The sequence below is a fragment of the Carcharodon carcharias genome, chromosome 12, assembly GCF_017639515.1.
Source record: "Carcharodon carcharias isolate sCarCar2 chromosome 12, sCarCar2.pri, whole genome shotgun sequence".
NCBI lineage: Eukaryota > Metazoa > Chordata > Chondrichthyes > Lamniformes > Lamnidae > Carcharodon > Carcharodon carcharias.
The window spans coordinates 141,659,206-141,674,508 of record NC_054478.1 but is presented as its reverse complement, the minus strand read 5'-3'; the positions used below and the strand labels follow the sequence as shown (position 1 = coordinate 141,674,508).

The following is a 15,303-nucleotide window of genomic DNA, read 5'->3' as shown; positions in this document are numbered from 1 at the left end:
GAGGTCATGCCTGACAAATCTGTTGGAATTCTTTGAGGAGGTAACGAGTAGGTTAGGCAAAGGAGAGCCAATGGATGTTATCTACTTGGACTTCCAGAAGGCCTTTGACAGGGTGCTGCACAGGAGGCTGCTCAGTAAGAGCCCATGGTGTTAGAGGCAAGGTACTAGCATGGATAGAAGATTGGCTGTCTGACAGGAGGCAGAGAGTGGGGATAAGGGGGTCCTTCTCAGGATGGCGGCCGGTGACTAGTGGAGTTCCGCAGGGGTCAGTGTTGGGGCCATAACTTTTCACTTTATACATTAATGATCTAGATGAAGGAACTGAGGGCATCCTGGCTAAGTTTGCAGATGATACAAAGATAGGTGGAGAGACAGGTAGTATTGAGGAGGCAGGGAGGCTGCAGAAGGATTTGGACAGGTTAGGAGAATAGACAAATATGTGGCAGATGGAACACAACGTGGGGAAGTGTGAGGTCATGCACTTCGGTAGGAAGAATAGACGCATAGACTTATTTTCTAAATGGGGAGAGAATTCAGAAATCTGGAGTGCAAAGCGACTTGGGAGTCCTAGTCCAGGATTCTCTTAAGGTTAACTTGCAGGTTGAGTCGGTAGTTAGGAAGGCAAATGCAATGTTGGCATTTAGTTCGAGAGGACTAGAATATAAAGGCAGGGATGTGCTGCTGAGGCTTTATAAGGCTCTGGTCAGACCACTTTTGGAATATTGTGAGCAATTTTGGGCCCCATATCTCAGGAAGGATGTGCTGGCCCTGGAGAGGGTCCAGAGGAGGTTCACGAGAATGATCCCAGGAATGAAAAGGCTTAACATATGAGGAACATTTGAGGACTCTGGGTCTATACTCGATGGAGTTTAGAAGGATGAGGGGGGATCTGATTGAAACTTACAGAATACTGAAAGGCCTGGATAGAGTGGACATGGGGAAGATGTTTCCATTAGTAGGAGACACTAGGACCTGAGAGCACAGCCTCAGAGTAAAGGGAAGACCTTTTAGAACAGAGATGAGGAGAAACTTCTTTAGCCAGAGTGGTGAATCTATGGAATTCATTGCCACAGAAGGCTGTAGAGGCCAAGTCATTGAGTGTATTTAAGGTCGAGATAGATAGGTTCTTGATTGGTAAGGGGATCAAAGGTTATGGGGAGAAGGCAGGAGAATGGGGTTGAGAAACTTATCAGCCATGATTGAATGGCGGAGCAGACTCAATGGGCCAAATGGCCTAATTTCTGCTCCTATGTCTTATGATCTTATACAGCACAGAAAAAGGCCATTCAGCCCAGCCAGTCCATGCTGATTTTTCGGCTCCATTCAAGTCTCCTCACAGATTTAGATGATCTTATAACCTTCTTTTACCATCTCCATCATGTACAGGTTTTGCTAGCTTCCCCTCAAATGCATCCACGCTACTCGTTTCAACGAGTGGAACTCTACATTCTTACTGCCCTTTGAGTAGTTTCTTATGAACTTCCTATTGGATTTCTTGGTGACCATCTTGCATTGATGGCCTCCAGTTCTGTTCTTCCCTACAAAAAGAAACAGTTACTCTGTATCCTAAGTTTCATACACAGTTCAATTTAGTTGCTCACATGCAGGCTTGTACATTTGGGTAATTTTCCCAAGTTATCTGAGAGACAGTTTGATAAGCAGTTAACTACAATATCCTATGAGTACATTCAGAGAAGCTCAGCAGTTAATACAATATCATGCTTAACAATGTAATAATGCAAGGCAAAAGTCTGATTTTTCTCTCCCCCTACTGCAACTTTAAAAGGAATTTGCATATTTCAAATAAAGATTTGCCCTAATTGAACCAAGTGAGAGTCAGCATGAGAGTGAGACAAAAGAATGGTCAATGAATATTTTCAGGTCCAGTTTTACTGCAAGTATTGGGACATTAAGCAACTATTTGGTTATTATCCATTTTGAGGGGCGTAAGGCACATACCTTTATTTCTGTTGGATTGTTGTAAAGAACATGCCTTTTTGTTTACTGTTGGACTATGGAGTAGAATTGCAGTGGCTGCAGTTTGGGGGAGCGTGTCCACTGGAGCAGGATGAGATACATATACAATGTTACAGTCCTGGAACAGTGTGCCATGAAAGGCAGGGTGGTGCTGAAAAGGAGTCCTGGGCCAAGGGAACAGCCTGACAACAGCATTTTAATTGGCTCCTGACAGATGACCAGGTTTTATGTGAGAGCAGTGTGCAGAGTAGCTCCTTGCCTAAAAGGAACAAGACCTAAAACCTCTCTCTCCTGTGTGGAGGATTCCAATAACTCCACAATAATAGCTGGCTGTTTTTTGTCCTTCATATCTCTATAACCTGCTCTCTGAAAACCCCTGTCAGGAGAAAATCACCATGAGAGATACTGAAAAGCAAGTGCTCAACCAGCAAACTAAATACTGAAAGTGCTGGAAAACCACCTCATGTCATCAACAAGAACTGAAAGGATTTGGGAGACATCGATCAAAATCAATCTATCGAATTCTGTACTTCGGAATTAGTACCATTGAAATCCATGCTTTATGTGTCGTGTATGCATGCGTGTATATATGGCGACCAGCGGGGCTTGAATTTTCAGCACACTATCCCCAGTGATTTGCAACAAGTTAAATAGCTAGATTCTGTAAACTACTCTAAATCTAGCTGTATTTCCAAATATTTTCTTGTTAATAGATTCTGTTTGTAGGTTATAAACTAAGCTAAAGTCTGCTCAATTGTTTATTCTTCTGCTTTCTGAAACCAAGATCACACTATCTACAGTGGCAGGTTGGATCTTAGTCACAACTAGGACTGGAATTCTGAAGAGGTGTCATATTGGACTCAAAACATTAACTCTGTTTCTCTCTCCACAGATGCTACCAGGCCTGCTGAGTTTTTCCAGCACTTTCAGTTTTTATTTCAGATCTCCTGTATCTGTATATTTTGTTTTTATCACATGGAAAGAGATGCTTCTTAGAAGGTCACTGCAACAGATCTGGAGGAAGTTCATGAACACGTGTTCAAGTCAGAGTCAAATTTATTCTCTCCAGCAAAAGCTTCAAGTTGCTCATATTACACTAATCGTCAATAGAATATATTTAATTGCCAGAATTTCAATACCTCACTACCACACTTGATAGAAAAAGAGTGATTAACAGCAGAACCATAGGGACAACCATGAACTTCTAATTTCCAAACTTCAAACGTAATCCTCACTTGGTGAACTAGGAAAAACTTGCGTTATAGAATCAAAGCCACCAGCCCATTCAATTCTATTCAAACACAGAGATAAAAACAAAAAAACTGCGGATGCTGGAAATCCAAAACAAAAACAGAATTCAACACTCTTTTCAAGAGTCTCCACCCACCCCGTACTTCCCCCAACATAACTTTTCCACAAAACCTGTTCCCTTCATTCTAAACACCCACCCACCAAACTCTCTGCCATTAACAGCCCACCAATCCTGTCAAATGAATCTTGCAACTGCATTTCCACTTCTCCGTTGTTGAAACTTTCCAATTTTCCTTCTGCTACACATGAGTATCGACAATGCACTGGTCAAAATCACATGATTATTCATGTGCTTACCGTATTATCCTTCTCTGTCTCTGAGGCCAAGTACACCCTCCTCCAAAGTTTCGCACCTCAATCTACCTCCTTAGCTCTGGTCTGTGTTTCATGTGTAACTGCTGCAACAAAAAAAAAAAAGGTGCAATGATTTATCCTCTGCCTGCACAATCACCTTGCCTAAACCCAGAGTTCCATCTCTGGTCCCCCAATGCTGTCATTCTAACGTATTTTAGTTGCATAAATAGCTTGGAGATTTTTCAGAGACAGACTACATCATCTGTAATTGAAACCTGAGTTAGGGTGGCCCACTTTAACCACCAAGGCTGATTGTGGCTTAAGTGCTCACTGGAGTTCAGGTTAATATACACTATTCCACCTAAAAGAAAGCAACCACATTATCTCAGAATCACTGCAACAAGAATATACTGAATGCACAGCACAGCAAAATAAATGTCGAAGAGGTCAGAGAAGCAGATCTCAGCAGTTAGATTTAACTTCCAAGCTTAGGTTTTCCATGGTTAAATCCAAATCAGCCCAGCAAATATTTAAGAGCTTTTCTAAGTGTGTTGGAACTGAAGCTTCTTCAGATGAAACAACTTTGGCTCATCCAGTTGCCTGGTAATCCGAACACAATTTAGAGATGTTTATTTCAGGTAAAGATTTTGATGTGGAAAGCATGATCATACATACACACCCAAGTTCTGTATGTCTCAGCAGTAATATGACAGCACTAAAAATTAGCAGCCAAGTTTGGGACATGATTTTTAAATCTTTAAAGTTTTTGATGTAAACGCACGTTTTAAGTTAAGCATTAACAGTAACCAATACAGTGAAACAGGTTGTAGCAGTTTATTACCCGATCTTTTACTTTCACCATGACATCTTGCTCAATTTGACACAACAATTAGGAATTACATTTTAAGTTACTCCATGGTACAAAGGCAGATGCAATTAAAAAAGTCCTTTTAGTGTTCTGAGACAGTCAACACAGATTGAGACCTCGAGACTAATCTACACTTCTACATCAGGTTCAATGAGGGGGATGGAGGAGGACAGATATCCACTTTTCATTCAGATCCATTCCTGACCCTAGTCAACTTTCTGTCCACGGAATCATAATGCAGGAAGCAAGGCTTTTAACAAAATGGGAGTAGTCTCTATGATACCTACAGAACTATATATTCCTTCTAATGTATACCTCCACCTCCCCTCAGCTTGTTATACCCAGAGGCTCACCAACATAGTTTTACACTCATTCTTGGCATCCTCTACTGGCTGGCTAGCTTCTTATAGTTTCTTATACCCCATTAGTCAATTAATTTCTCTTTAATTGTTCCATCGCTTCACCCAGCACCACACCAGCCATTTTCTGCAACCCAATGTCCCTTCATGCTAGTGGAGGTGGAGAAGGGATTTGGAGGTTCATGCACACAGACCATTAAACCGTAATCCTTTGGTTGAAAAAAATTGGAAAGGTTTATGGAATGTTACCGTGTATAACTAGAAAGCTAGAACATAAAGAGAAAAATTTCTTGCAGTTATACAATTCCCTTGTTCAACCACATCTGGACGACTGTGTATAGTTTTGGGTACCACGCCTTAGAAAGGAGTCCGAAGGAGTCTACTGCAAATTCACCAGAACTCCAAGGATTAGACTTGTATTCCCTGGAATATCTATGGTTAAGGGACAATTGATTGAGGTTTTTAGGATTTTAAAGGAATGAGGCGGTACATAGCAACAAACTTTTCCACTTAGAATTATAGAAAAGTAGGACCAGGCAACTAGCCCAAGCCTGCTCCTCCATTCACTATCATCATGGCTGATCTTCTATCTCAACACCATACTCTCGCACTCCCCCTATACCCCTTGACGCCTTTAGAGTCTAGAAATCTATTTCCTCCTTAAATATGTTCAATGACTTGGCCTCCACAGCTTTCTGTGGTAGAGAATTCCACAGGTTCACCACCCTCTGAGTGAAGAAGTTTCTCCTCATCTCAGCCCTAAATGTCCCACCCCGTATCCTGAGACTGTGGCCCCTTGTTCTAGACACCCCCAGCCAGAGGAAACATCATCCCTGCATCCAGTCTGTCCAACCCTGTCAGAATTTTATAAGTTTCAATGATATCCTCTCTCATTCTTCTAAACTCCACTGAATACATGCCTGGACAGCTCATTTGGTTCCCTCATCCAAATCATTGAATAGCTGGGGCCCAGGCACTGATCCCTGCTGTACCCCACTAGTCACTGCCTGCCACTCCGAAAAAGACCCATTTATTCCGACTGCTCCTCTCTGCTAACCAATTCTCAATCCATGTCAATATATTATCCCCAATCCCATGTGCTTTAATTTTGCACACTATCCTCATATGTGGGACTTTATCAAAAGCTTTCTGAAAATCCAAATACACCACATCCATTGGCTCTCCCTTATCTATTCTGCTAGTTATGTCCTCAAAAAACTCCAGGAGGTTTGTCAAACATGATTTCCCTTTCATAAATCCATGTTGACTTTGTCTAATCCCATTGACATTTTCTAAGTTTCCTGTTATAATAGGCTTTAACATTTTCCCTGCTGATGTTAAGCTAATCAGTTCATAATTCCGCTTTCTCTCCCCGTTCTTTTATAAATAATGGGGCCACATTTGCCACCCTCCAATCTGCCAGGACTGTTCCAGAATCCACAAAATTTTGGAAGATGACAACCAACGCATTCACTATTTCCATGACCACCTCCTTTAGTACCCTGGGATATAAATTATCAGGCCCTGGGGATTTATCGGCTTTCAGTCCCATTAATTTCTCCAGCACTATTTTTTTTAGTGATACTAATTTCCTTCAATTCCTCCTTCTCACTAGACCCTTGGTTTCCAATAATTCTTCCATGAAGACAGACCTAAAGTAGTTGTTTAATTGCTCTGGCATTTCCTTGTTCTCCATTATGAATTCTGTTTCCGACTGTAAGGGATGTACATTTGCTTTCACTAATCTTTTTCTTTTTACATACTTACAGAAGCTTCTACAGTCCGCTTTTATGGTTCTTGCAAATTTACTCTCATACTTTATTTTTGCCCTCTTAATCAATCTATTGGTCCTCCTTGGCTGAATTCAAAACTGTTCCCAATCCTCAGGCTTGCTACTTTTTCTAGCAACTTTATATGACTCCTCTTTAGATCTAATATTATCCTTAATTTATTTTGTTAGCCATAGTTGGGCTGCTTTACCTGTTGTGTTTTTGTGCCAGGGAGGAATGTTGCAATGCATACATTTGTTCCTTAAATATTACCTATTGCCTATCCACCATCATGTCTTTTAATGAAGTTTCCTAATTTACCTAAGCCAATTCACACCTCATACTTTTGTAGCTTCCTGTGCTAAGATTTAAGACCCTAGTTTCAGAAGTGTCCCTGACTTCCCACATCACACAATAGGAGCATTACACTTGGCCAAGCTGCCCTGTCATGACTTATCCTTAAATTACTCCCTTTGCTTTTACTTCCTCTAGTTCAGAGAATATCAAGGACAGAAGAAATACTTACCAGGTCCTACTTACCAAGGCTGTTGCTCTTCTTACTAAGTAAAGATAAAAAATGAAAGGATCCCTCCTTCCCTGTTCACCAAACTCCAACTGAAGCACTCTAATGCAGCCCAAAGCAGCACTGTAGATGGCTTACTTATATGCTGTCTGAATCTAGCTTCTGAAAAGCTGTTTAAGACAGTTAACTAATTAACTAGCTGCAACTGTAAGGATGGTGGGTGGGGGGGCAATGCAAGGGAGGGCCAGGGAAAGGAACAGGGTGAATGCACATGGCAGCACAGCCTGAAGATGAGATGGTGAGAATTGCAATGGTCAGATGGAGTGAAGCTAGAGACATTTCAAACCAAGGATAAAGACTTCACATACCTCATCACATGAGAAATTACAAGATATTATATCATGGATTAAACGATGTCACCAGAGCCTGACTGGATACATCATGGGACCCAGAGTTGAGAAAGAAAGTTGCATAGGTCCTAAAAACTATATTTAAGGTCGATATTGATATAGATGCCTAGTGAGTGGTGAAAGTATCTTTGTGAAAACGGAGTACAGAGTTAATTATACGCCAGTGAGCTCAGCACCTGTGATTAATTTAAAATACTGAAATTTTCTTTAAGAAAATTATCACGTATCTAGATTGGAAGCAGTTGACAATTGTGCTCAAAAAACCTCTCTGAATTCTTTGAGCAGGTAATGGAGTTGGTAAGGGCAAAATGCAGTGGATGTACTGTAGATGGACTTTAGTAAGGCCTTTGACAAGACAAGAGAGATCACTAGGGAAGATTAGGGGTCATTAAAAACTAGAAAACTGGTTAGAAGGAAAAAAAACATTAGGTGTTAAAGGTATTTTCTTTGAGGTGTGGAATGGAATTTGGCTGTCATGCTTCTTGGGATTCAATTCTGGAACCACTTCTGCTCAGTATGTACATCAATGATTTGATAAGCCTAGAGAGTAATGTCAAAATTTGCATATCATAGCAAATTCTTTACAAGACGAAAGGAAATTTCTAGATATGTACCTCGAGTCAAACAGCAAAACTCAGTTGCTCCATGAGAATATGGGATAGAAATGAATTTTTTATGTAGAACACCGGCTGGAGGTCATGGCATTAAATTTATTTAATATTTGTTCAACAATTCTTTTTTAAACTGACCAACAGTCATCATGGCACACAGTAACCAACAGCTGCTTTCCTATAATAAAAGGAAAATGCTGTGGACACGGGAAATCTGAAATAAAAACAGAAAATGCTGGAAAATCTTAGGTCTGGCAGCATGTGTGGAGAGAGAAACGGAATTAACGTTTTGAGTCCGTATGACTCCTCTTCAGAGCTAAAGAGAGGTAGAAGTGTGATGGATGTTACACTGTTTAAGAGGGGGTGGAGCAAGTGGAGCTAAATAGAAGATCAAGGATAGGTAGGAGCTCGGAGAGGTTTGACAAAGATGTCACGGGCACAAGACAAATGGAGTGTCAATGGTAGTGTTAAAGGCTAAAGAAGGCGCTGATATTAACATAAAAGGTAAGACAGCAGAATGTGTTAATAGCAGAAGGGTCAGCGCTCTGTGAAAGCGCAACATAACATGTGGCCCTGTGGGGTTTTGGGGAAAGAAACTTTTTTAAAAATTGGATTAAAAAAGGGGTAAAGATGGAGGTGAGAGTTCTTGTTCTGAAGCTGTTGAACTCAATGTTAAGTCCAGAAGTCTGTAAAGTGCCTAATCAGAAGATGACGTGCTGTTCCTCCAGTTTGCAATGGGATTCACTAGAACACTGCAGTGGACAAACAATGGACATGCGGGCATGAGAGCAAGATGGTGAGTTGAAATGGCAAGTGACACGAAGATCTGGGTCATGCTTGTGGATTGAGCAAAGGTGTTCCACAATGCAGTCACCCAGCTTGCGCTGAGTCTCCCCAATTTAGAGACAACCGCATTGGGAGCAGCGAATACAGTAGGCAGTATAAAATCCATCACATTTCTACCTCTCTTTAGCTCTGAAGAGGATTCATACAGGCTCAAAATGTTAATTCTGTTTCTCCACAGATGCTGCCAGACCTGCTGAGTTTCTCAAGCATTTTTTGTTTTATTATAGCTGCTTTCCTATGATCACATCATGCAAATTTATTAAATCATGAATTGTAGAATTTACTGGCATTTAATTTCACTGCACATTCCAGCAGGATTCTTCACCGTTAGGAGGAAATAGGATGTTCTTTTTAAATAGGAAATTAAACAAAAGAAAACATGCTAGGCACTGCAGCTCAATCTGTCATTACAACTATTAATTAAAATTCATGGCTTAAAGTTAACAAAGGAGGTTGTAAGATGCATGCACAGTATTCCTCCTCCTTTATATATTTGCGACTTAGCAGCTGCTCCTACCAGTCATTGTTCTGAACAACAGTAAAGTAATTTAGTGTGGGTCAATAGGAAGCATATCCTTTTTAACAAACCAAGTTCAACAAGATTTTAAAGGTTTAGCTAGACTATCCCTTTGCAGCAGAACTGTTAGAGTAATGGTTAGTGTTATTTATGCACATTGTCATGAGCAAAAATGTCACGAGCCTGATAAATCACCCGCGTTTGCTGCTAACGCCATATATGCGCAGTTGTACTGTTTTACTCCGTGACAGCATTGCGAGGCTGCAATGGCCACAAGCAAAGATGCTTTTTAAAAAAAAAAAAATTCATTCACGGGATGTGGGCTTCGCTGGCTGGGCCAGCATTTAATGCCCATCCTTAGTTGCCCATGAGAGAGTGGTGGTGAGTTGCCTTCTTGAACTGCTGCAATCCATGTGGTGTAAGTACACCCACAGTGCTGTTGGGGGGTGGTGGGGGAGTTCCAGACTTTGACCCAGCGACAATGAAGGAACAGTGATATATTTCCAAGTTAGCATGGTGAGTGACTTGGAGGGGAACTTCCAGGTGGTGGTGTTCCCATCTATCTGCTGCCCTTGCCCTTCTAGATGATACTGGTCGTGGGTTTGGAAGGTGTTGTTTAAGGTGCCTTGGTGAATTCCTGCAATGCATCTTGTAGATGGTACACACTGCTGCTACTATGTGTCGGTGGTGAAGGGAGTGAATGTTTGTGGATGGGGTGCCAATCAAGTGGGGCTGCTTTGCCCTGGATGATGTCGAGCTTCTTCAGTGTTGTGGGAGCTGCACTCATCCAGGCAAGTGGGGGGTATTCCATCACACTCCTGACTTGTGCCTTGTAGGTCGTGGACAGGCTTGTCAGGAAGTGAGTTGCTCATTGCAGGGTCCCTAGCTTCTGACCTGTTCTTGTAGCCACAGTATTTATGGCTAGTCTAGTTCAGATTCTGGTCAATGGTAACCCCCAGATGTTGATAGCAGGGTTTCAGTGATGGTAATACGCTATTGAATGTCAAGGGGTAATGGTTAGATTCTCTCTTGCTGGAAATGGTCATTGCCTGGCACTTGTGTGGCACAAATGTTACTTGCCACTTGTCAGCCCAAGCCTGGATATTGTCCAGATCTTGCTGCATTTGGATATGGGCTGCTTCACTATCTGAGTCTTCACGAATGGTGAGCAATCATCAGCGAACATCCCCACTTCTGGCCTTATGATGGGAGGCAGGTCATTGATGAAGCAGTTGAAGATGATTGGGTCGAGGATACTGCCCTGAGGAATTCCTGCAGTAATGTCCTGGAGCTGAGACGACTGACCTCCAACCACCACAACCATCTTCCTTTGTGCTATGTATGACTCCAACCAGTGGGGAGCTTTACTCCAATTCTCAATGACTCCAGTTTTGCTAGGGCTCCTTGATGCCACACTGTTAAATGCTGCCTTGATGTCTAGGGCAGTCACTCTCACCTCACCTCAGGAGTTCAGCTCTTTTGTCCATGTTTGAACCAAGGCTATACTGAGGTCAGGAGCTGAGTGGCCCTGGCAGAACCTAAATTGGGCGCCAGTGAGCAGGTTATTGCTAAGTGCGTGCTGCTTGATAGCGCTATTGATGACCCCTTCCACTACTTTACATTTGAAGTTATTAAAGACAGCAATTTTTAAAAATCCCCTCAGTGAGGCGGAGGGGAGGAATGGAGCCAGGGATTGGGATGAGGAGGGTGGGGAGGCTTCTGATTCAACTGGTGACGACTGCAATTCCACATCAGAACCTTAATATTCCGCATTTGCAGCTCAAGGGCTTTGGGTTGGATCTTTTTCGGATGCTGAAGCCATTCACCTAGTTTGAGTCCCAGAGCAGGCAAGCAGTCAGGGTGTGGCCTCCTTGCAGTTTCTGAATCTCCTGTTCCAGAGCCTCTTCCCCTTAGCCTGGGCTTTCACCAGGAAGCAGCTTTGGAGCTGCAAACACAGGATATGGAGATTGAAATCCAGAATTGCAGCTGTCATCGGGTGGACCAATAGCCTCCCCCCCTCCCAATCCTGATCCTCGAAAACTGCAGGGACGCTGCGCTTCCAACTGCCTGCCTGCCATGGGGCTCAAACTGGGTGAACGTCTTCAGAATCCAAATAAGATCCAACCGGCACTGTCTCTCCTTCAAATGACATTTTTTTTGCGCAAGCTCAGACAAGTGTGCATGTGCAGATGAGTATGGTGGCCATCTTGTGTTGGCAGGAGATACTTTGACAAAGCAGCCCATAAAGCACTGGTAATACAATTGTCCTGTTTGACTGGTGTGTCGAAAGGTATGGAAATGGTTGTATTTAGTTCTTTTATCTCAGTGGTAGATAATCTCCAAATCATTATAGTCAGATACAAATAGCGATGTGCATAAATTTTAAAACGGGACCCATGAGGTTCCATATGACCCAAGCTGCCCACAAAGAACTTGGATGTTTCTGTGATCCTAAGCTACTGCTACCAATTAAAATGATCATGCTTATATATCACCTGAACATATCTGGTCTTTGTAAAGCAAATAAAATATATAAAATAAATTGGATACAGAGGTGATGATTGAGGAAGGAATGATTGTTAGTTGAAGTAGAAACTGTGAAAGGACAAAGGTATTTGATACACCCATCACTGAAAGCCAGTGCAGAGATACAAAGAGTAACCAAAAATGCTGATGGAACATTAGCCTTCATCTCAAGAGGGTTGCAGTACAAAAGGGAAGGAAGTTATGTTTCAGCTCCATTGAGCCTTGGTCAGACCCACCTGGAGTACTGCATCTGCATATCAGGAAGAATATATTGGCCCATGGAGGAGTACAATGTAGCTTCACGAAAGTGACACAGGTCTGAAAGGGTTAAATTATCAAGCTAGGTTGCATAAACTTCAAGTGTATTCCCTGGAGTTTAGAAGGTTGTGGGTAGATCTAGCCAAGGTGCTCAAAATAAGGAAAAGGATTTAATACAGTTAATACAGAGAAGCTATTTCCCCTGGTAGGGAACTTCAGAATAAGGGGACACAAATATTTTCACTCAAATGCTGATGGAAATTTGGAACTGTGGAACTTAACTCTCTCTCCCAAAAGACAGTGGCTGTCGGAAGGCTGATAAGCAAGCTGTCATTCAAATGTTCAGCATCAGATCAGAAGAGAAACAGAGTTGGTGTCGATGTGGTCACTAAAGTCATATTAGAATTATACTGGAGCAAATAGGCAGAAAGTTTGAGAATTTAAGGTTAGGAAAGTTGAATTGAAGGTTACAGAGATATCTTTAGTGACAGGAAGCCAAGATTCATTCATCAGCAATGTTTCTAATGTTAATTATTACTTTGACAGAACCAATTGTGTACTATTCGGCTCTTCATTAAGTCAGAAGAAAAAACAACCCAGAACAACTTAAGATGGAAAGAATATAAAAAACTGATTTGAGTGTTCTACACTGAAAAAGAAATAACCATTTCTTAAACAACGTACATCATGTGCCACAGGGAATTTGTTGATCTTTCTAAATAGTAGTCCTCATTCCTTGAAATATTCTGCTAGAATCTGAACACATTTTCATGATTATTGCATTTGGAATCACTGCCATGTGCAGAGGGGTTGGGGAGGAAAAGATAGATTGTTACATTCTCACCATGAGATATTGTAACAAAGCATACAATAAAATGCATTTTTAAAAAAAAAACACAGCTATACGTAACATATGTGGACACAAATGATGCATCTGCTTTTTGGAAAGCATCACTATTTTATCTTTTGATGCACGAATACATTTGGAATAGAAAATCTAAGTGAGAATCACGTGTGTTAAGTGGAAAATGACATTACTTTTACTTTTATCTAAATAGGTCAAGAAAACACACCATCAAAAAACCAACTTAATTTGTTATGTAACCAACCACTAGAGGGAACTAAACCTTTTTTTATATACAGAACAAGACAATGCTTTAACACAAACCAGAGTTCAACGCTTACATTTAAAGGGATTAATAGCAATGCTAAAAATATTTCCATTTTCATAAATCCAGGTTATCATTACTGTCATCTGCTTGGTGTCGGAGGAACAAATGTTGGCTGGAATACCAAGAAAATTCCTTGCCTTGAATAGGCCACATTACCTTTCACTATCGTGTAATTCAACTCACCTGGCAGCATCAAACACCTGATATTGCCAACCATGAAATTTAAAATTGGGCAGGGTGTAATCTCCACAGGTTTTTAAAACTAAAAATTCTTATTTAACAAATAATACTATTTACTCTTTATTCAATTCAATTTTGATAGTCCAACACTATTAGTCTCATTTAAAAGCAAAAACTCAATTTCACATTCATGGTGGAAAGCTGAACAGAGCAATTTACCATGAAACAACTCCAGCTTCTGCCTGCCATTGCCAAAGAAACTACAACATACTTACATTTATATAGTGTCTTACAAGCAATATAAAAAAGGTATCTTAAGCAACATTCCTTCAAAAGTAACATGTTACCCCAGATTAAGAATTCAGGTTTTGAATTGGAGTTCATTTCCTAATCTGAACAGTAAGAATGCTCCTTACATAAGTACTTCAAAGCATTAGCTATGCTATGAATTGCCAGTCTCGCTTTAGAAAAACTTCTGAAACTTTGAAAATGTATAAGGAGACAAAAGCTATATTGAAAAATAAATGCCAATTTGCCTGCCTACTTCTGTCGACCATGTGCAGTGACCAACTTTTCCAATCAGCAGCAAACCAAATCCTAGAACCCAAACCATAATTCCAATTTTCTGCTCCGCCCTGATCCCAAATCTTTTAAAAAGTGGCAACTAATTCAAAGATGAGCATAAAATCATAGAATGGTTACAGCACAGGTTGTCACCATTTGGCACAGAGTCCACATCAGCTCTCTGGAAGTGCAACTCAGCTAGTCCCACTCCTCTTTCTGCCCGTTCCCCAAGGCCCTGCAAATGTTCTTTTCAGGTGCTTATGTAATTCTCTTTTGAAAGCCACAACTGAATCTGTCTCTACCATACACTCAGGCAGTGCATTCCAGATCCTTATCTTTCACTGCACAAAAAAAGCTTTTCCTCATTTTGCTTTTGGTTCTTTTGCCAGTCACCTTAAAATCGGTGTCCTTATGTTCTCAACCCTTCTGCCAACGGGAACAGTTTCTCTCCGTTGAATCTACCCAGATTCCTTAAGTTTGAGCACCTCTATCAAATCTCCTCAACAGCAGCTTTGCCAAATTATCCATATAACTGAAATCCCTCACTCCATAAACCATTTCATACATTTTTCTGCACCTGCTCCAAGGCCTTCACATCCTTCCTAAAGTGTGGTGCCCTGAATTGGACACAATATTCCAATTGTGAACCAGTGTAGAGCAGCATTTTATTAAGGTTTATCAGAACCTCCTTGCTTTTAATACTCCATGCCTCTATGTTTAAGCTGAGGATCTCATGCTTTTTAGCTGCTTTCTCAACCAGCCCTGATACCTTCAACCATTTGTGTACATATACCCCCAGGTCTCTCTGTTCCTTGGACCTTGACATGCACAACTGCTCAGCCCAAGAGGCCAGCCTCTCCCCTCCTGTCCCTGGGAAAGACAAGCCCCAAGAGGTCCTCCAGGCCAGGCTAGACTCAGACCTGGACAGCAGGCCCCTACGTCTCTCCACCTCTCCATTTATGATTGCTGCAGCCCCAAAGATCCTAAACCAGCCTATCCCATGTCAGGGTCCTTCCAATCAAAAATCTCTCCATTGATAAATTTGGCACTTCATCCCACCCTCTCCAAATGATTGGCATCCTACTTCCAGGTTTCCCAATGTTGTGGCACAGCCAGAG

General features: G+C 41.4%; 1 protein-coding gene across 34 annotated transcripts in view; it reads right to left on the bottom strand.

Annotated features, from left to right (window-relative positions):
* Nucleotides 1-15,303, bottom strand: part of LOC121285233 (poly(rC)-binding protein 3) — a 171,305-nt gene that overhangs the window by 124,850 nt on the left and 31,152 nt on the right. For 29 of the 34 annotated variants that reach the window (XR_005944614.1, XR_005944615.1, XM_041201560.1 and 26 more), the window contains exon 2: nt 3,586-3,686. The exons of 2 other annotated variants lie outside the window; for them this stretch is intronic. The gene's annotated coding sequence lies outside the window, so the exon portion shown is untranslated. The remainder of the gene's footprint in view (nt 1-3,585; nt 3,687-15,303) is intronic. 3 more of the 34 variants (XM_041201551.1, XM_041201545.1, XM_041201548.1) reach the window with 1 other exon arrangement.